General features: G+C 44.1%; 2 pseudogenes; both read left to right on the forward strand.

Moving 5' to 3' along the window:
• The first annotated feature begins 624 nt into the window (after positions 1 to 624).
• On the forward strand, positions 625 to 2,799 carry LOC109783669 (uncharacterized; annotated as a pseudogene).
• An 18,020-nt stretch (positions 2,800 to 20,819) lies between these two features.
• LOC109783655 (uncharacterized) lies at positions 20,820 to 22,117 on the forward strand (annotated as a pseudogene).
• Positions 22,118 to 22,337: the final 220 nt, after the last annotated feature.

Below are 22,337 nucleotides of genomic sequence, written 5' to 3' on the forward strand. Positions count from 1 at the left end.
TTTGGGACAAATCGAGTAGAGTACTTTGGCGAGGAAGGCAGTGATGGAGACCATACTAAGGATGACCATGATAGGAGCTCGTGTTCAACATATTATGCTTGCTTTGGCATGCCACTGGCTCTAGATTTTCTTCAACATGTGCTTTGAGTGTCTAGAAAACTATATTTCTTTCTAGCTCAAATGCTAATATTGGTCATGTACCTATTGTTGCGTATTTGACACTTAAGTTTGCTGCACCTTTCCCAAAGATCCCACCTTCTGTATGCAAACAAAGATAAAACTGATGCTGCTTTTGCTAATACATGGTACTCGCTTGCTTTTGGATCTTGGCGCCAACCTTTTCTGGCTACTGAGAACTGATACCTGTGTGTGTTGTTTTCCTTGATATGCTAAAATTCACAAGTATGCATAATTTTGTTCTGCATGCTTGGCCAGAGTGTTATTGATACATGACATACCTGGGAAAAGTATTGTTGTTTCCTGTTTCCTTCTACCTAAATTTAATTCCAGCTATCCCCAGCCTTCCTCAGCACTCTCAAGAAACCCATAGGCTACAACTCCCACTTCCCAAATCCGATCTGAACCCCGATCAGTCCGAGCGCCGATTGTTGCCGCCCGATCATGATGTTTGATTTTGGCAGCAAAGAGGAGAAGAGAAAGATCTTCTCCATGTTATGTGGGTCCCCGACACACCCTCATCGTAACGCTGCATCCCCTTCCGTGCCTAGGTCTTCCCTGAGCCACTAGCATACCTCACCCACGCGAGCAATGCCACCACTGCGGAGGCCTTCTCGAGCGATGACCACATTGTCCAGGTCACCGTCTGCATCACCAACCAGCCTCCTATCTATGTGTCCACTGCCCTGGCCTCATGAAAGACGGTTGTGGCAGGCCCAACATCATCTGCTCGGAGAAGGATTTCCTTGTCCTCTCCATCCTCTTCCTACCCGTTCTCAGAGGGCGACGCGAGTACTTCATCTACAAGGCCAACCCCGTGCCATCGTTGTGCCTGCTCCCAGGTCCCCACCAGTGCATCCTCACATCCTCAGATCTCGGCCTCTTGCCCTATGATAATGGCGTCCATTTCGTCCTGGCTGTCTTGTGCTATTCACCGATCCCTTGGGAGTTTACCTCCTCCAAGACCTGGGTTTGGAGGTGTAAAGTGCTGCAGGTGGAGCTATCGTTCCATGTCAGAGCATGGATGACCTAGTTTCTAGCCTCCAAGGTGATTCACTTTGGAGAAGCTCGAATGGGTTGATCTCTAGACGGGGACTCTGTTCTGCAAGATGCTCAAAAAAATGCGTGTGGCGTGATTCATCGCATTTCCTAAGGTGATGCCTGGCAACACAAACATCGCAAAATTGTTTGTGCGACCAGTTTAGAATGTTGCATACAGTAATGGCATGATCAAGTTTGCCGAGATAAAAATATATGAAAGACCATATGTTGATTAAAGTTCGTATGATGACTTGGATATAGAATGACTTCTTGCGACCAATGAAGCAAGGGATTCATAGCTTATGACAAGGAAATCTCGGTTGACTAACCAAGTCATTCTATGTTGTTGCCTGACCTGGCTCTGAGTGACACCTATGCAAGAGATTTGACATTAAAGGACCTGCTAGCATCTCACCTGTCTCGCGCTTGACCTGTGATTGTGATAATGTTTTTTTACTTGTTGTGTAAATCAAAATTTTGTAGCATAAAGACATGGCTGAACACAGTTGACCTGAAAAAGAAGATGTTGGTTGATATGGCACCATTTTCTTTCAAAGGATATACCTCTGCCCACCCTTGTGCATTGTCCAAGTATCTGAACATAGTTCCAGGTAATTATGCTAATGCTTGCATGTTGATCATTTCATTTCTTCTTGTAGTCAAAGTACTTTATTAATGTTTTTCTCGTGAAGGAAGTGTTATGATTATGAGTATGTTTCAGTATGGAGATGAGAAACATGTTTAGTGGTGTATCTCGGTTATCCACTACACTGGGTGGGGTTCCCATATTACTCATGTCCTAATGAACAAATATAAATTTGGTTACAACTTTAGTTGGGTTGATGGATGTAAGTAAATTACTGAAGCCACATGCACCCTTAGTTTGCTGTTGCACCCTTGGTTTTCTGATCTAGAGTCCACCTTGCATGTGCGATGTTTATTATGTTGATTGCATTTTTTTCACATGTGGTTGATGAGTCTAGCATTAAATCCTGATAGTTGTGATACTGTATGGGCAAGAATCAAATGGAGAAGCATTCATTGTTGTCAAAATTTACCCGCATGTGTGGTTCTCAACCTCTGAAACATTTGGGTGTTCTAATTAATCAACAAAGACATGCATGATAGGATGTTCACTGTCAGGTTGTAGAGGATAGTACTGCATCCAAACAAACTAAAAAAGGATTTGTGCAAAATACAATTCAGTCAGTTAAGCAACTAAAAATATTCTATGTGACCTAGAGACGTGAATGTGAACTCTATGGGGATATTGCAACTCCTGACCACATCGTGTTTTGCTATCCTTTAGCCTTTTTTGAGATTATCCGACAATCAGTTGTTGACTTTTGTGGCTGAACTCTCAATTGACCCCAATAGCTTATAATCGATTAGTAGATATTTCCTGACCAATTAATGCGATTTTGGTTATGAACGATCTAATGGGATTCTTATATTTGGTATATTCTGGTGTTGAGATGCATAAGAAACACCATGACCATAAATTGATTTTGGACCCTCTGATGCCCATTTATCTCATGTGTCCCTGATGCATCAATGGAAGGTACTTTAGGAGGACAGTGAGGAGCTTGTGACAAAGACATTTTGCTCTTGATCGCCATCCTCATCATGTCAAAAGCCAACTCAAGCTTCCCTAAAATGCAAACATGGAGATCTTTTATGGTGGCCCTAGCTTCTGTTGTCCGTCCTCTGCAAGACTCTATTATTGCCATTTTATTCATTGGGCTATTTTGTGTTCCTATGACTAGCTACGTACCATTTCAGTATTATTAGCTTAACATTATGTGTAGTTCTATCACGAATATTTTTGTATGTTTAGTTTCTCCAATTGTGGACCCTGTCTGTCTGGTTTGCTTTCATGAAAACCAAGTAGTGAAAAATCGTACCGTTGGTCTAAAATATCTAAGGTTTGGCAAGAGAACCTGTTATGTTGCAAACCACCTAAACAAATATCTCTACTTATAAGATTGATTTAACTTATTGTTCCACTTATAAACCGCATGGCAATAGAAAACCGAGACAAAAAAGGCCAAAAAGTAAATGTAAAATCAAATTCGTTATGCGTCAGTTGGACATGCATGCACAAATAAATAGCTCCTACCACAACGTATGTTTAACATGCCTTACCAAAGAGGCACATGGGAGATATTCAAGGATTTTTTCCACACTAACACATGCATTTTCACACGACCAAGTGATATGTTGTAAGTACAGGAAATGGGTAAACAAATATAGAAATGATAAAATCAGCAAAGTAAAAAAGCTAGTTCCACATCTCCCTGCCCCATCCCGCTGCAATCTCAAACCCTAGCCTATTGGAGTACCACTTGTCACTTTGCCTCTATCACAAACCCGAGCCTACTAGACCCCACCACTCATCACTTTGTCACAATCTCGAGCCCTAGCCTGCTAGACAGTACCATTTGTCGCTCAAACATAATCTCAAACCCTACCCTAGCAGACCCCATCATCAATTGTTCCTCCGCCCGCAATCCCTGATTCAATCCATGAGGATACGCAGGAATCCTTCAAGGATATTCATACTATTAAACGCTTGAAGCACCACCCTGAATTACCTTTGTGACATCTCACACAATCAAGCCCTATGCATGCTGGCCATGATGGCATGAACGAATATAGAGGTATGGTTATTCTCGAGAGCATCAACTCAACCCCCATTGCATAGACACGGTGCGTGGCTTGAGCATGTCGGCATGGGATTTGTGATCCGAGCTTTATGCCACCAATACAAAGGTTAGCATCTGTCTTCTACTTTATAACTTTGTATTTGGATTATATCCATGCTTCCCTACATATGGGATTCAGCTGTTTTTAAATCGAGCAGATCGAGGTGATTAGTGATCATATCAGGTTTTGATCTAGCTGTACGTCCCTCAGTGGAACCCTAGTAGACCTATCTTCTCCTCCTCATTGTTATGCATAGCCCCTAGCTTTTGTGTATTTGCTATGATTAGTTTCTTATAGTCTAGCATGGTTTACATTTTAACATTATTTGGTTAGCTTCTTGTAGTTTAGCATCGCTTATACTTTTAGCATTTTTTGTGGTTAGTTCTTTGAGTTTAACATAGTTTACAAATTAAGCATTTATCTGGTTAGTTCTTGCAATTTTATGAGGTTTACACTTTTAACATTTATGTAGTTAGTTGTTGCATTTTAGTGGTTTACAATTTTAGCACTTCACTGATTAGGTTCTTGTAGGTTAATGCCATTTACACTTTTTGCACTTATTTGGTTAGTTTCTTGCAATTGATCTAGTTTATACTTTCAACATTTATGCTTGATCTCATGCACACATGATGAAGTTTGTAACGATGTAATTTCACGAGGGTGCCTTTGAAAACTACATTTTGCCCATTACGTGTAGAGTTGGCTTGTGCAATTGAGGTACTGTGGAGAAATTCAATTAAGAGCTGATCATGGATGCCAGATAAACAAAGATGAGGTTATTGAACAGATGGACCAAGTTGTTTCCTCTGAGCTAGATTAGTTGACCATGACATCTATCTCCAAAGTGGGCATCTGCTCCAATGGGTGCAAGTGGAACAATGTGGTTTATGGTTGGGGGGGGGGGTTACCACTACTACACATTCTTCGACCCATTCCGCAAGAAAGCGAGCTAAGTCGGGCGAGAAACAAATCCAATGATGAAAATCTAGGTGTTGTGGTGGTGACCTAATGATGCTGCATTGACTGTTTTTGTTTGATAGTTTGCACCATTATATTTGATGCTTTGTGACCTAATCATCTATTTGTTTTACCATATTATGCAGGGAATCGAGACTTTTTGTTTTGGCAAGAGTTCCAATTTGGGAGAAATTCCATGTTTGTCATTTGAAAGCTATTGAATTATAGTTCTAACATCAGAAGCAAATTGCTGACTTATTTTCCCATACAACCATCACAAATAAATCAGACATGTCTTGCCCACATGATGAAGGAAAAAATGGGGTCATGTGATTGTACCCACAAATGTTTCTAGGGATAAGGTGAAAGAAAACATGGGGTCATGCCTTTTCCACTGGCAAGTAGAACAAGATTTAGGTTTAGGATTAGCTGTTCGGAAGGAAAGCTAGGTTTTTGAATGAACAGAACAGGAAGCAAGGCAAATGATAGACTGGCACCAATGAAATTTGGTGGCCATCGGCACAAAAAAATTGATTGTCACAAGCACACCGACGGGTAATTCCTTTGGCTCCCAGGACAAAGCATCAATCTCATGTAGCATTTCTTGAACAACTGAAAGTGTCGTAATAAAACCAAATGTCCCTACCGTTTATCCCTCATATGGAACACCTCTTTGTTATCCCTTTGTCCTCCCCATCACTGTTTCTCCTCCCTATATTTATCACATGATATGTTAATAAAGGTGTTCCTTCTTTTGCAAATAAGAAAATTACATGATGCATTTATTTATTGATGACTTCTAGAGGCTTAAGATTGGGTTTTTGTTTTTCAAGCTAGTAGAAATCTAGCAAAAGGACTATACTTTAGCATTTATGTAGTTAGCTGTTGCAATTTTATGTGGTTTACACTTTTAACACTTCACTAATTAGGTTCTCGTAGTTGAACGTTATTTACACTTCTAATACTTAAGTGTTTTGTTTCTTGCAACTTAATATCATTTTATATCGAGTGTCAACCTATGCTGGAACTCAAACACATGATAATTTTGCATCGGTCGAATCATAGGTGGATGTCCTTGAAACAACATTTTGCGTGTCGCCTACAGAGTCGGTCTATGCAACTATGATGTCATGGAGAAATTCAATGAAGAGTCGATCGTGGATGAAAAGCTCAAGAAATATGAGGTTCTCTAATAGATGAACAAGATGTGTGGAGGATAGGATATGTTAGTCCAATAAAAATTAATAAAAAATATGCCAAAGTGTATGTAATTGATAGCAATATAGCATGAATCATACAAAAATTATAGATATGTTTGGTACATATCATCTTCTACCATCTCCTCTTCCACATCCCACTCTCTTTTTCACCATCGTTCCACAACCATGAACCCCTCCCCACCAGCCTTCGATGGACAACACTGCTCCTCGGGTGATCGCGTGGCGCCCACTTAAAGTTTGTGAAGTATATGGAGGTGTACTCTCGGTTCAACACCATGGACGAGATGATCAAGGAAGGAGAAGTTGTGCTCTCATAGGCAATGAATACTGAGATAAAGATGATGAAGCCTGACCCTGCCAAAGGTGCTATGCAAGTGGACATACTGTTGTGGCCTTGGATGAGGATAAGTCGGAAGATCGAGGTGAGAGAGCTAGATGGGCCAAGTACAGGTCTACCATTGTGGTGGCACCAACCACCATTGTTCTGGAGGATGATAATGAGGAGGAGATGGTGGACATTGGCAATACCAAAGCAGCCAAGATGGTGGCCAGGTTTCCTGAGCCTGGCTCCTCTACAATGCCGATGTAGGTCAAACAGTACCAGCATCAAGGTTACCACCGCTCAAAAAGCACCTCTAGGCCTGCCGCGTCTAGTTAACATAAAGGGATTCTCATCGATTATAACCCCCTTTTAGTCAAAATCCTTCCGAATACCCTTGTACGGACTAACCGAGCAAGCCTTAAATGAACTCTCCTAGTTTAACCAATGCCACAACCGGTCACTCTCCATTTAATCGATGTGTGAAGTTTAATCAATGGGTAAACGATGCCTTAATTGATCCTTTCGAAGGTGTGGAGAGATGGCATACCTCCATTGACGAAGGCGTATGGGAGAGAGAGAATCAGTGATGAAGCCGGTATGTGCCGCTGGTGCTTGCCATCCAGATCTTGCCTCCTACGATGGTCACTACCGCTGGTGAGAATGAAGGGAGGGGAGACCGAGCATTGAGAAATGTGTGACGGGATTTATAGTGCCACGTCGGGAAATAATGCGATGCCTCTCGCGGGTCCCACACGTGCAGCCGCCTGCAACCATGTGTGGCCGCTCACATCGCTCGGGCCTAGCTCATTGGAAGCAGTTCATTGGGCTGTTCCTCTAGACGTAGGCCGAACGGTGCTCTAATTGTCATGCCATGTAGGCCAAATAGTAAAAGCAGGCATCCAAATATGGGCCAATTTGGCTCCCCAAAGCCTGCATGAGCCTCACAAAGCCTACCAAACACATGATAAGCGGTGGACTGTAGAAATGCTGTGGTGCGGCATCAGTTCCTTCGGTTGTCCATGTACATTCCCATCCCACTCTAGTCATTCCTCTTATCATGCCTCTCTCTCCTGTCGGTCGTCCTTAACTAGATCGAAAGTGCCTTTGTAAGATCTAGCGGTCCCACCTCACCACATCTCATCTTCAATTGGCATATGTCTCTTCTCGTTGACCACGAGCCGTGATAGTGTTGGCTTGTCGCATGTCAGTCGCCGGTATACCAGTGGTGTGGGATTTTTTGGTAGTTCAACCCCCTCCTTCTTTGGCTCGGACAGATTGAGGATGCGATCCAAACTTTCCCACCCCATCCATTGTGTTTAGCTTTATTGCCGATCTTGGATAGCTTCGTCTTTTGTTCTTTCCCATACCTTCCCCCTGGGTTTGTACATGTCCACACCTTGGGCCTCCTTCTACGACATGGATGGTTGTCATTTTGACAACATCGGGCTACTAGATGTTGGAAATATGCCCTAGAGGCAATAATAAATGGTTATTATTATATTACTTTGTTCATGATAATTGTCTATTGTTCATGCTATAATTGTGTTATCCGGAAATCGTAATACATGTGTGAATACATAGACCACAACGTGTCCCTAGTAAGCCTCTAGTTGACTAGCTCGTTGATCAACAGATAGTCATGGTTTCCTGACTATGGACATTGGATGTCATTGATAACGGGATCACATCATTAGGAGAATGATGTGATGGACAAGACCCAATCCTAAGCATAGCACAAAAGATCGTGTAGTTCGTTTGCTAGAGCTTTTCCAATGTCAAGTATCATTTCCTTAGACCATGAGATCGTGCAACTCCCGGATACCGTAGGAATACTTTGGGTGTGCCAAACGTCACAACGTAACTGGGTGACTATAAAGGTACACTACGGGTATCTCCGAAAGTGTCTGTTGAGTTGGCACGGATCGAGACTGGGATTTGTCACTCCGTATGACGGAGAGGTATCTCTGGGCCCACTCGGTAATGCATCATCATAATGAGCTCAAGGTGACTAAGGAGTTAGCCACGGGATCATGCATTACGGTACGAGTAAAGAGACTTGCCGGTAACGAGATTGAACAAGGTATTGGGATACCGACGATCGAATCTCGGGCAAGTAACATACCGATTGACAAAGGGAATTGTATAAGGGATTGATTGAATCCTCGATATCGTGGTTCATCCAATGAGATCATCGTGGAACATGTGGGAGCCAACATGGGTATCCAGATCCCGCTGTTGGTTATTGACCGGAGAGGCGTCTCGGTCATGTCTGCATGTCTCCCGAACCCGTAGGGTCTACACACTTAAGGTTCGGTGACGCTAGGGTTGTAGAGATATTAGTATGCGGAAACACGAAAGTTGTCCGGAGTCCCGGATGAGATCCCGGACGTCACGAGGAGTTCCGGAATGGTCCGGAGGTGAAGAATTATATATAGGAAGTCCAGTTTCGGCCACCGGGAAGGTTTCGGGGGTTATCGGTATTGTACCGGGACCACCAGAAGGGTCCCGGGGGTCCACCGGGTGGGGCCACCTATCCTGGAGGGCCCCATGGGCTGAAGTTGGAAGGGAACCAGCCCTTAGTGTGCTGGGGCGCCCCCCATGGGCCTTCCCCTGCGCCTAGGGTTGGAAACCCTGGGGGTGGGGGGCGCCCCACTTGACTTGGGGGGGAAGTTTCTCCCCTGGCCGCCGCCCCCCTTGTAGATGGGTTCCAGGGCTGGCGCCCCCCTCCAGGGGGCCTATATATAGGGGGGGGAGGTAGGGCTGCTGTACCCTAGCCCTTGGCGCCTCCCTCTCCCCCTGCAACACCTCTCCGTCCCGCTTGTGCTTGGCGAAGCCCTACCGGGATCCCGCTACTTCCACCACCACGCCGTCGTGCTGCTGGATCTCCATCAACCTCTCCTTCCCCCTTGCTGGATCAAGGAGGAGACGTCGCTGCTCTGTACGTGTGTTGAATGCGGAGGTGCCGTCCGTTCGGCACTCGGTCATCGGTGATTTGGATCACGACGAGTACGACTCCATCAACCCCGTTCATTAGAACGCTTCCGCTCGCGATCTACAAGGGTATGTAGATGCACTCCTTTCCCCTCGTTGCTAGTATACTCCATAGATGGATCTTGGTGATGCGTAGGAAATTTTAAAATTCTGCTACGATCCCCAACAGTGGCATCATGAGCCAGGCCTATGCGTAGTTACTATGCACGAGTAGAACACAAAGCAGTTGTGGGCGTAGATGTTGTCAATTTTTCTTGCCACTACTAGTCTTATCTTGTTTCGGCGGTATTGTGGGATGAAGCAGCCCGGACCGACCTTACACGTACGCTTACGTGAGACAGGTTCCACCGACTGACATGCACTAGTTGCATAAGGTGGCTAGCGGGTGTCTGTCTCTCCCACTTTAGTCGGAACGGATTCGATGAAAAGGGTCCTTATGAAGGGTAAATAGAAATTGGCATATCACGTTGTGGTTCTACGTAGGTAAGAAACGTTCTTGCTAGAAACCTATACAAGCCACGTAAAAACTTGCAACAACAATTAGAGGACGTCTGACTTGTTTTTGCAGCATGTGCCTTGTGATGTGATATGGCCAGAAGATGTGATGAATGATATATGTGATGTATGAGATTGATCATATTCTTGTAATAGGAATCACGACTTGCATGTCGATGAGTATGACAACCGGCAGGAGCCATAGGAGTTGTCTTTATTTTTTGTATGACCTGCGTGTCATTGAAGAACGCCATGTAAATTACTTTACTTTATTGCTAAACGCGTTAGCCATAGAAGTAGAAGTAATCATTGGCGTGACAACTTCATGAAGACACAATGATGGAGATCATGATGATGGAGATCATGGTGTCATGCCGGTGACGAAGATGATCATGACGCCCCGAAGATGGAGATCAAAGGAGCAGAATGATATTGGCCATATCATGTCACTATTTGATTGCATGTGATGTTTATCATGTTTTGCATCTTATTTGCTTAGAACGACGATAGTAAGTAAGATGATCCCTTATAATAATTTCAAGAAAGTGTTCCCCCTAACTGTGCACCGTTGCGAAGGTTCGTTGTTTCGAAGCACCACGTGATGATCGGGTGTGATAGATTCTAACGTTCGCATACAATGGGTGTTGACGAGCCTAGCATGTACAGACATGGCCTCGGAACACATGCAATACACTTAGGTTGACTTGACGAGCCTAGCATGTACAGACATGGCCTCGGAACACGGAGGACCGAAAGGTCGAGCATGAGTAGTATAGAAGATACGATCAACATGGAGATGTTCACCGATCTTGACTAGTCCGTCTCACGTGATGATCGGACACGGCCTAGTTAACTCGGATCATGTTTCACTTAGATGACTAGAGGGATGTCTATCTGAGTGGGAGTTCATTGAGTAATTTGATTAGATGAACTTAATTATCATGAACTTAGTCTAAAATCTTTACAATATGTCTTGTAGATCAAATGGCCCACGTTGTCCTCAACTTCAACGCGTTCCTAGAGAAAACCAAGCTGAAAGATGATGGCAGCAACTATACGGACTGGGTCCGGAACCTGAGGATCATCCTCATAGCTGCCAAGAAAGATTATGTCCTAGAAGCACCGCTAGGTGAAGCACCCATCCCAGAGAACCAAGACGTTATGAACGCTTGGCAATCACGTGCTGATGATTACTCCCTCGTTCAGTGTGGCATGCTTTACAGCTTAGAACCGGGGCTCCAAAAGCGTTTTGAGAAGCATGGAGCATATGAGATGTTCGAAGAGCTGAAAATGGTTTTCCAAGCTCATGCCCGGGTCGAGAGATATGAAGTCTCCGACAAGTTCTTCAGCTGTAAAATGGAGGAAAATAGTTCTGTTAGTGAGCACATACTCAGAATGTCTGGGTTACACAACCGCTTGTCTCAGCTGGGAGTTAATCTTCCGGATGATGCGGTCATTGACAGAATCCTTCAGTCGCTTCCACCGAGCTACAAGAGCTTTGTGATGAACTTCAATATGCAGGGGATGGAAAAGACCATTCTTGAGGTATATTCAATGCTGAAATCAGCGGAGGTGGAGATCAGAAAGGAACATCAAGTGTTGATGGTGAGTAAAACCACTAAGTTCAAGAAAGGCAAGGGTAAGAAGAACTTCAAGAAGGACGGCAAGGGAGTTGCCGCGCCCGGTAAGCCAGTTGCCGGGAAGAAGTCAAAGAATGGACCCAAGCCTGAGACTGAGTGCTTTTATTGCAAGGGAAGTGGTCACTGGAAGCGGAACTGCCCCAAATACTTAGCGGACAAGAAGGCCGGCAACACCAAAGGTATATGTGATATACATGTAATTGATGTGTACCTTACCAGTACTCGTAGTAGCTCCTGGGTATTTGATACCGGTGCGGTTGCTCATATTTGTAACTCAAAACAGGAGCTGCGGAATAAGCGGAGACTGGCGAAGGACGAGGTGACGATGCGCGTCGGGAATGGTTCCAAGGTCGATGTGATCGCCGTCGGCACGCTACCTTTGCATTTACCTACGGGATTAGTTTTAAACCTCAATAATTGTTATTTAGTGCCAGCTTTGAGCATGAACATTGTATCTGGATCTCGTTTAATTCGAGATGGCTACTCATTTAAATCCGAGAATAATGGTTGTTCTATTGAGAGATATGTTTTATGGTCATGCCCCGCTGGTCAATGGTTTATTCTTGATGAATCTCGAACGTGATGTTACACATATTCATAGTGTGAATACCAAAAGATGTAAAGTTGATAACGATAGTCCCACATACTTGTGGCACTGCCGCCTTGGTCACATTGGTGTCGAGCGCATGAAGAAGCTCCATGCGGATGGACTTTTGGAGTCTCTTGATTACGAATCATTTGACACGTGCGAACCATGCCTCATGGGTAAGATGACCAAGACTCCGTTCTCCGGAACGATGGAGCGAGCAACCAATTTATTGGAAATCATACATACCGATGTGTGTGGTCCAATGAGTGTTGAGGCTCGCGGAGGATATCGTTATGTTCTCACTCTCACTGATGACTTAAGTAGATATGGGTATGTCTACGTAATGAAACACAAGTCTGAAACCTTTGAAAAGTTCAAGGAATTTCAGAGTGAGGTTGAGAATCAACGTGATAGGAAAATAAAGTTCTTACGATCAGATCGTGGTGGAGAATATTTAAGTCACGAATTTGGTACGCACTTAAGGAAATGTGGAATCGTTTCACAATTCACGCCGCCTGGAACACCTCAGCGAAATGGTGTGTCCGAATGTCGTAATCGCACTCTATTGGATATGGTGCGATCTATGATGTCTCTTACCGATCTACCGCTCTCATTTTGGGGCTATGCTTTAGAGACTGCCGCATTCACTTTAAATAGGGCTCCGTCGAAATCCGTTGAGACGACACCATATGAATTATGGTTTGGGAAGAAACCTAAGCTGTCGTTTCTAAAAGTTTGGGGATGCGATGCTTATGTCAAGAAACTTCAACCTGAAAAGCTCGAACCCAAGTCGGAAAAATGCGTCTTCATAGGATACCCTAAGGAAACCATTGGGTATACCTTCTACCTCAGATCCGAAGGCAAGATCTTTGTTGCCAAGAATGGGTCCTTTCTGGAGAAAGAGTTTCTCTCAAAAGAATTAAGTGGGAGGAAAGTGGAACTTGATGAGGTGATAGTCACCCCTTCCAAACCGGAAAGTAGCGCAGCGCGGGAAGATGTTCCTGTGGTGCCTACACCGACTGGGGAGGAAGTTAATGATGATGATCATGAAGCTTTAGATCGAGTTACTGCTGAACTTCGTAGGTCCACAAGGACACGTTCCGCACCAGAGTGGTACGGCAACCCTGTCCTGGAAATCATGTTGTTAGACAACGGTGAACCTTCGAACTATGAAGAAGCAATGGCGGGCCCGGATTCCGACAAATGGCTAGAAGGCATGAAATCCGAGATAGGATCCATGTATGAAAACGAAGTATGGACTTTGACTGACTTGCCCGATGATCGGCGAGCCATGGAAAACAAATGGATCTTTAAGAAGAAGACAGACGCGGATGGTAACGTGACCATCTATAAGGCTCGACTTGTCGCTAAGGGTTATCGACAAGTTCAAGGGGTTGACTACGATGAGACTTTCTCACCCGTAGCGAAGCTGAAGTCTGTCCGAATCATGTTAGCAATTGCCGCATTCTATGATTATGAGATATGGCAAATGGACGTCAAAACGGCATTCCTTAACGGCTTTCTTAAGGAAGAATTGTATATGATGCAGCCGGAAGGTTTTGTCGATCCTGAGAATGCTAACAAGGTATGCAAGCTCCAGCGCTCGATCTATGGACTGGTGCAAGCATCTCGGAGTTGGAACATTCGTTTTGATGAGATGATCAAAGCGTTTGGGTTTACACAGACTTATGGAGAAGCCTGTGTTTACAAGAAAGTGAGTGGGAGCTCTGTAGCATTTCTCTTATTATATGTGGATGACATACTATTGATGGGAAATGATATAGAGTTCTTGGAAAGTATAAAGGCCTATTTGAATAAGTGTTTTTCAATGAAGGACCTTGGAGAAGCTGCTTATATATTAGGCATCAAGATCTATAGAGATAGATCAAGACGCCTCATTGGTCTTTCACAGAGTACGTACCTTGACAAGATATTGAAGAAGTTCAATATGGATCAGTCCAAGAAGGGGTTCTTGCCTGTATTGCAAGGTGTGCAATTGAGCACGGCTCAATGCCCGACCACGGCAGAAGATAGAGAAAAGATGAGTGTCATCCCCTATGCCTCGGCCATAGGGTCTATTATGTGTGCCATGCTGTGTACCAGACCTGATGTAAACCTTGCCGTAAGTTTGGTAGGAAGGTACCAAAGTAATCCCGGCATGGAACACTGGACAGCGGTCAAGAATATCCTGAAGTACCTGAAGAGGACTAAGGATATGTTTCTCGTTTATGGAGGTGACGAAGAGCTCGTCGTAAAGGGTTACGTCGACACTAGCTTCGACATAGATCTGGATGACTCGAAGTCACAAACCGGATACGTGTATATTTTGAATGGAGGGGCAGTAAGCTGGTGCAGTTGCAAGCAAAGCGTCGTGGCGGGATCTACATGGGAAGCGGAGTACATGGGAGCCTCAGAGGCAGCGCAAGAAGCAATCTGGATGAAGGAGTTCATTACCGACCTAGGGGTGATTCCCAATGCGTCGGGCCCGATGACTCTCTTCTGTGACAACACTGGAGCTATTGCCCTTGCCAAGGAACCCAGGTTTCACAGGAAGACCAGGCATATCAAGCGTCGCTTCAACTCCATTCGTGAAAGTGTTCAAAATGGAGACATAGATATTTGTAAAGTACATACGGACCTGAATGTAGTAGATCCGTTGACTAAACCTCTCCCTAGAGCAAAACATGATCAACACCAGAACGCTATGGGTGTTCGATTCATCACAATGTAACTAGATTATTGACTCTAGTGCAAGTGGGAGACTGTTGGAAATATGCCCTAGAGGCAATAATAAATGGTTATTATTATATTTCTTTGTTCATGATAATTGTCTATTGTTCATGCTATAATTGTGTTATCCGGAAATCGTAATACATGTGTGAATACATAGACCACAACGTGTCCCTAGTAAGCCTCTAGTTGACTAGCTCGTTGATCAACAGATAGTCATGGTTTCCTGACTATGGACATTGGATGTCATTGATAACGGGATCACATCATTAGGAGAATGATGTGATGGACAAGACCCAATCCTAAGCATAGCACAAAAGATCGTGTAGTTCGTTTGCTAGAGCTTTTCCAATGTCAAGTATCATTTCCTTAGACCATGAGATCGTGCAACTCCCGGATACCGTAGGAGTACTTTGGGTGTGCCAAACGTCACAACGTAACGGGGTGACTATAAAGGTACACTACGGGTATCTCCGAAAGTGTCTGTTGAGTTGGCACGGATCGAGACTGGGATTTGTCACTCCGTATGACGGAGAGGTATCTCTGGGCCCACTCGGTAATGCATCATCATAATGAGCTCAAGGTGACTAAGGAGTTAGCCACGGGATCATGCATTATGGTACGAGTAAAGAGACTTGCCGGTAACGAGATTGAACAAGGTATTGGGATACCGACGATCGAATCTCGGGCAAGTAACATACCGATTGACAAAGGGAATTGTATACGGGATTGATTGAATCCTCGACATCGTGGTTCATCCGATGAGATCATCATGGAACATGTGGGAGCCAACATGGGTATCCAGATCCCGCTGTTGGTTATTGACCGGAGAGGCGTCTCGGTCATGTCTGCATGTCTCCCGAACCCGTAGGGTCTACACACTTAAGGTTCGGTGACGCTAGGGTTGTAGAGATATTAGTATGCAGAAACCCGAAAGTTGTTCGGAGTCCCGGATGAGATCCCGAACGTCACGAGGAGTTCCGGAATGGTCCGGAGGTGAAGAATTATATATAGGAAGTCCAGTTTCGGCCACCGGGAAGGTTTCGGGGGTTATCGGTATTGTACCGGGACCACCGGAAGGGTCCCGGGGGTCCACCGGGTGGGGCCACCTATCCCGGAGGGCCCCATGGGCTGAAGTGGGAAGGGAACCAGCCCTTAGTGGGCTGGGGCGCCCCCCATGGGCCTCCCCCTGCGCCTAGGGTTGGAAACCCTAGGGGTGGGGGGGCCCCACTTGGGGGGGAAGTTTCCCCCCTGGCCACCGCCCCCCTTGTAGATGGGTTCCAGGGCCGGCGCCCCCCTCCAGGGGGCCTATATATAGGGGGGAGGGAGGGCTGCTGTACCCTAGCCCTTGGCGCCTCCCTCTCCCCCTGCAACACCTCTCCGCCCCGCTTGTGCTTGGCGAAGCCCTGCCGGGATCCCGCTACTTCCACCACCACGCCGTCGTGCTGCTGGATCTCCATCAATCTCTCCTTCCCCCTTGCTGGATCAAGAAGGAGGAGACGTCGCTGCTCCGTATGTGTGTTGAACGCGGAGGTGCCATCCGTTCGGCACTCGGTCATCGGTGATTTGGATCACGGCGAGTACGACTCCATCAACCCCGTTCATTAGAACGCTTCCGCTCGCGATCTACAAGGGTATGTAGATGCACTCCTTTCCCCTCGTTGCTAGTATACTCCATAGATGGATCTGGATGATGCGTAGGAAATTTTAAAATTCTGCTACGATCCCCAACACTAGATTCTTAGCTTGGTGACATGGTGTATATGATCACACAAGTGGTGGCATCTCAAGGCTAATGGTGGTTTTGTCCATCTATTACATGTGCTTTAGTCACTGTCATTGTCGTCGCTATGGTAGTCACATTGTTTGGTTTATAGTGGATTGGTGTCCACGCCTTAGCTGTGGACAATTCTTGCTTTCTTGCATTGTGTTGTAATTTTACTTGTATGTTGGTTTTAGTCATCTCTTGGTTGCACAACATCAACTCTTGGGTTGCCTATCCTAAGGCCGGTTAGGTTCTTATGTTTGTTTCAAGTGTCGTGCCTCTCTGGCATATTGTATGGTTGTTGCTTCTTTGGATTTGTATCATCTTCTTTCTTAGTTAAATCACATGCAACTCTCTTGCATGGTTCGAAGAAACTCTCCAACATGGTTTAGAAAGTATATCTTACATTCTAGGTGTTTTGTGTGTACCATTGTCAATGTTTGGTATAATAGCTTAGAAAATTAAACATGAAGAAATTATGAAGCATCGAGAAAAATGCCACAAGAGATAATACATATATCAGTAAGAAGTATTGGTATTCTCTCATGGGTGTGATGGTTCATTTTGCTCCACTACACAAAATAGCAAAACCCCACTTCTCCATCTCTCTACCTCTCTGGTGCTATATGGGTGGTACATTCTTAGCTATCGCTTGTCATAAAGTCCCACCTTAACGAATACACATGCGGCTCTCATGCATGCCACTTATCAGTGGCTTGATTTGAGCAATGCTCATTGGGCATACATCACAATGCCTATTTGCTATGGCACAGTCAATTCATCCGAGCAAGCTTGACTTCCATACATAGCCCATCATGTCCCACTAAGTTTGCTGTTTCCAACCTCACATGTGTGTATGAATAAGAATCCCAATTGTGATAAATATCTTGCCTATTTTTTGTGTTCATGAAATAAAATAGAAACAAATCTTGACATAGTTTCATGAATAACGTGTGTACTTGCCATTTGGCAAGAAAATTATGGTTGTTTGTGTTCCTCCACATAAATGAAATGGTAGTCTGGCAACTATGAGTGCATACCTTTTATTTGGTAGAACACTCCATTTGCCATACGTTGTCTTGAAAGCGCAGAGTTGTATATTTTTCCATAATATCTTGGAATTTTCACTTGCCTTTTAGTTATTTCTAGCAACGCCTTTTAGTATTATGACAAGAGGCATATGAGCTTGATTCATTTTGGTGATTTTTTGGCGTAGTTTACTTTTCATTTGAGTGAAATGCGCCATTATTCCATTAACTCAAATTGATTGGGCACTATAGACTAACAACGTGGAAGGTGGTCACATTTGGGCCATAAAATCATTAATTTTATCAAATAAGGCCAAAACTGATTTCGGACGGAAAACTGATCACGTGGCCATGTCATATTATCTTTAATTGCTTGTAAACAGACTATTGTTCTACATAGGTCTTTTTGCAACAATGTCGACGTCGCAACTGACTTTTTTTGCAGCTATGACTTTTGAAATTGCTTCGGCTCAATTCGATCAGCACATCGGTTTCCCTCTGTTTGGGTGAAGGAAAAAATTTAAAAGGTTGCGTGTTCCATCAGACTTGAATCCGCAATGCGAGGGTTAAGCAATGGGCTTTATAAGCACTACAACACCAAGATCTTTGGATACAAGGATTTTGTGGACAATATATATTACCACACAAGGATATGGTTAATTGTTTCAAAAGTGCGTTTATAGAATATATATAAGATTAGTGCATGTTTGATGGGACTCGAAACAACACCCTTGTGAAGGGGGGGGGTGCATGTTAACTGCTAGAATGCAAAGTATTTTGTGTGTCTACATGAATACACAATGTATTTAGAAGTCGAGGATTCTTCTGCCATTGCAGTTGATTCAACTTCCACAAAATTTGATTTTGCTGCCATGTCATCTGATTGCGAGAAAAGTGGCAACAGATCGATCACAATAGAAGCAAAGTGTTCGACTGATTAGATCAAATGGGCACCCTTTCAAAGAAAATAACTCCTCTAAAAACCTGCGTGCAACATAACAATAATAGTTAATGAGTTTTGGTTCTGCCCTTAAGATTATTGGTTCCAGCCTTGTTGAATGGACCAAAAAACCATTAATTATTGTTATTTTTTGAAAGCAAGGAAACAAGGAGGAAGTCAACACTGTTGCAAAAAGAACCCTCCATACATAGTCCATTGTGTACCAATGGGTTTCTTTTTCCAACTTTCCATGTGCTTATGCCTATGGCTCGAGTGTGATGACTATCTTGCCTTTTTTTTTGCAAAAAAATGTAAACTAAGTAGATCTACACATAGATGGTTGAATGGCGTGCGTACTTTCCATTCGATAAGAAAATCATGGTTGTTTGTGTTGTACACATAAATGGAATGGAAGACTAGCAACTATAAGTGCATACCTTTGTATTTGGTAGAACACTCAAATTTCCATATTTTCTGGAAAGTTGTAAGATCCATATGTTTCCATAACACATTGGAAACTTTAACTTGCCTTTTCGTTATTTCTAGAGACATCTTTTAGTATTATGACATTGGGCATATGAGCTTGATTCATCTTGATGAATTTATGACTAATTTCCTTGTCATTTTGATGGTGTCCTCCATTCTAGTGCATTCAGTGTCATCATGTGATGATGTGAGTTTTGCAGTCTCTTAAATGGATTTCCCTTTTACTAACCGGTGAAATAAAAGGCTTGCCACTGATTAAAAGAAGTGAATACATACCCCAAGGAACAAATTATTACATTGCCCCAGATAACACATGCCACTCAACCACGCAGGGAGAGGGCACGTGGAGGGCCACATGTTTACCAAACATTGGGAGAGTCGACCGACCCTGCTCCACCTCAAATCCTCGCCGCAAAAAATCACCATCGAGTTGGACCCGTAGCCGAACACAGGAGATGAAGATGATGGCCGGCAACCTAAAGGAGGATGAAGACGACTTCGTCTAGCAACTTCTGGACATAGAGGATAAATATCTCATCAACACCGAGGATCCTTTAGAACAACATGCACCGGAGAGGAATATGCCCCTTAAGCAGGTTGTGGCCTCCTAAAAGAAGCTAAACGACACTGAAGACCTGCTTGCCAAGGATATGCATCCAAAGATAACAAATTTGGCCTCCAAGATAGGAGGTTGAGAGGGATGGTTGCCACTACATGCACAAGAATTTGATAGAGACTCCCCTCCAGCCAGAGCAGTAGATGTGGTATGCTCAATCTCCAACTCAAGTGAAGATAATCGCTGCTTTTCCATGGAAGAAGAAAGAGCATGCACTGCTTCCAGAGGAGGTTGGTTCAGTTTGTTGGAGACCAATAGTGAAGTATGAGATTTCCAAAAAATTATTTTTTGTGTCTTCGGATGTATGATGGATTGATGGGTATAAATTTACAGGAGATTCAGGGTTAGGGGTGGGGCAACGATCCAGAGAGATCCCTGACGCAACCTTTGGTCGACGGCTTGGCACCATCATGGGGCCAAAAATTGAAATGGGAGAAAATGACTGGAGAATTCACTAGAAGAGAAGGGATGTCATTTAGAAGGGCACCTATGGGACGATTCAAGAAGAGGCCTTTGACGAGGAAGGTGGTGATGCAGAGCATACAAAGGATGACCTTGATAGGAGCTCATGTTCAACATATTTTGCTTGCTTTGGTTTGCCACTGGCCCTAGATTTTCTTCAGCATGTGCTTTGAGTGTCTAGAAAACTATATTTCTTTCTAGCTCATATCTAATATTAGTCATGTACCTATTGTTGTGTATTTGACACTTTAGTGTGCCGCACCGTTCCCAATGATCCCACCTTCTGTATGAAAACAAAGATAAAATTGATGTTGTTTTTGCTAATACATGGTACTCGCCTGCTTTTGGATCTTGGACGTCACCCTATTCTGGCTACTGAGAACTGTTACTTGTGTGTTTGTTTTCCTTGGTATGCTAAAATCTACCAGTAAGCTTAATTTTTTTCTACATGCTCGGCTAGAGTGTTATCGGTACATGGCATACATTGGAAATGTATGGCTATTACCTGTTTCCTTCTATCAAGATTTTATTTCCAGCTATCCCCAACCAACCTCCCTCAACACTCACAAGAGGCCCACAGGCCACAACTCCCACTTCCCAAATCTGATATGAACCCTGATTAGTCCAACCATCGATCATCGCCGCCCGAGCATGATGTTTGATTTCGGCAGCAAAGAGGACATGAGCAAGATATTCTCCATGTCATGCGGGTCCCCTTCGCACCTGCATCGTGAAGCCGCATCCCCTCCCTCCGCTTGGTGTTCCTCGAGCTGCTGGTGTACCTCGTCGACGTAAGGAATGCCACCACCGCGGAGTTCTTCTCAAGCGCGGCCACATTGTCTAGGTCACCGTCTGCTTCACTGATAGGCTCCTACCTGTGCATCCACTGCCCTGGCCTCAAGGAAGCCGGTTGTGGCAGGCCCAAAATCGTCTTCATGGAGAAGGACTTCCTCGTCCTCTCCATCTTCTTCCTGCCCGTCCTTAGAGGGCGGCACGAGCACTTCGTCTACAAGGCTATCCCCGTGTCATCACTGTGCCTGCTCCTAGGTCCCTACCTATTCATCCTCACATCCTCGGATCTCGACGTCCTGCCTTATGATGATGACAGCCTCTTCGTCCTGGCCGCCCTATGCTATTCACCGATCCCTTGGGTTTTGACCTCCATATCTCCTCCTCCAGGATCTGGGTTTAGAGGTGCAAAGTGCCACAGGTGGAGCTATCGCTCCATGTTAGAGCACAGATGACCTTGTCTATAGCTTCTAATGTGATTCACTTTGGAGAAGCTTGGATGGGTTGATCTCTGGATGGGGATTATGTTCTGCAACGTGCTCGAAAAAATGTCTGTGGCACACTTCATCACAATTCCTAAGGTGATGCGTGGCAACAAGGACAACGTGAAATTGTCTGTGAGGCCGGTTCGGAATGTTGCATATAGTAATGGTATGATCAAGTTAGCGAGATAGAAAAATATGAAAGACCAGATGTTGATGAAAGGTCGTATCATGACATGGATACACTCTATGAGTCAGACTACTTGACAAACCCCAAAGAAATTTGGTGGATGGCCATGACATGGTAAAAAATAACTTCTTGGGACCATTGGAGCAAGGGATTCATGACTTATGACAAGGAAAACTCTGTTGACTACCCAAGTCATTCTATGTTTGTTGCCTGACCTGACCGTGAGTGATACCTATGCAAGAGAGTTGACACTTAAGGACCTGCAAGCATCTCACCCTATCCTGAGATGGACTTGTGATTGTGATGATGTTGTTTACTTGTTGTGTAAATTCAAAATTTAAAACATAAAGACATGGCCAATAACTTTTGACCTGAAAAATAATATGTTGGTTGATATGGCACCATTTTCTTTCAAAGGATATACCTCAGCCCACCCTTGTGGATTGTCCAAGTATCTGAACATAGCTCTAGGTAATTACGATATGGCTTGATTATTGATCATTTGATTTATTCTTGGAGGCAAAGTACTTTGTTAATGTTTTCCTTATGAAGCAAGTGTTACAATTATGAGTACGTTTCAGTATGGAGATTAGAGACATGTTTTAGTGGTGTATGTATGTTATCCACTACACTGGGTAGGGTACAGATATTAGTCATGTCCAAATAAACAAATATAAATTTAGTTACAACTTTAGCTAGCTTGGTGGATTT

This window comes from Aegilops tauschii, chromosome 4 (assembly GCF_002575655.3).
Source record: "Aegilops tauschii subsp. strangulata cultivar AL8/78 chromosome 4, Aet v6.0, whole genome shotgun sequence".
NCBI lineage: Eukaryota > Viridiplantae > Streptophyta > Magnoliopsida > Poales > Poaceae > Aegilops > Aegilops tauschii.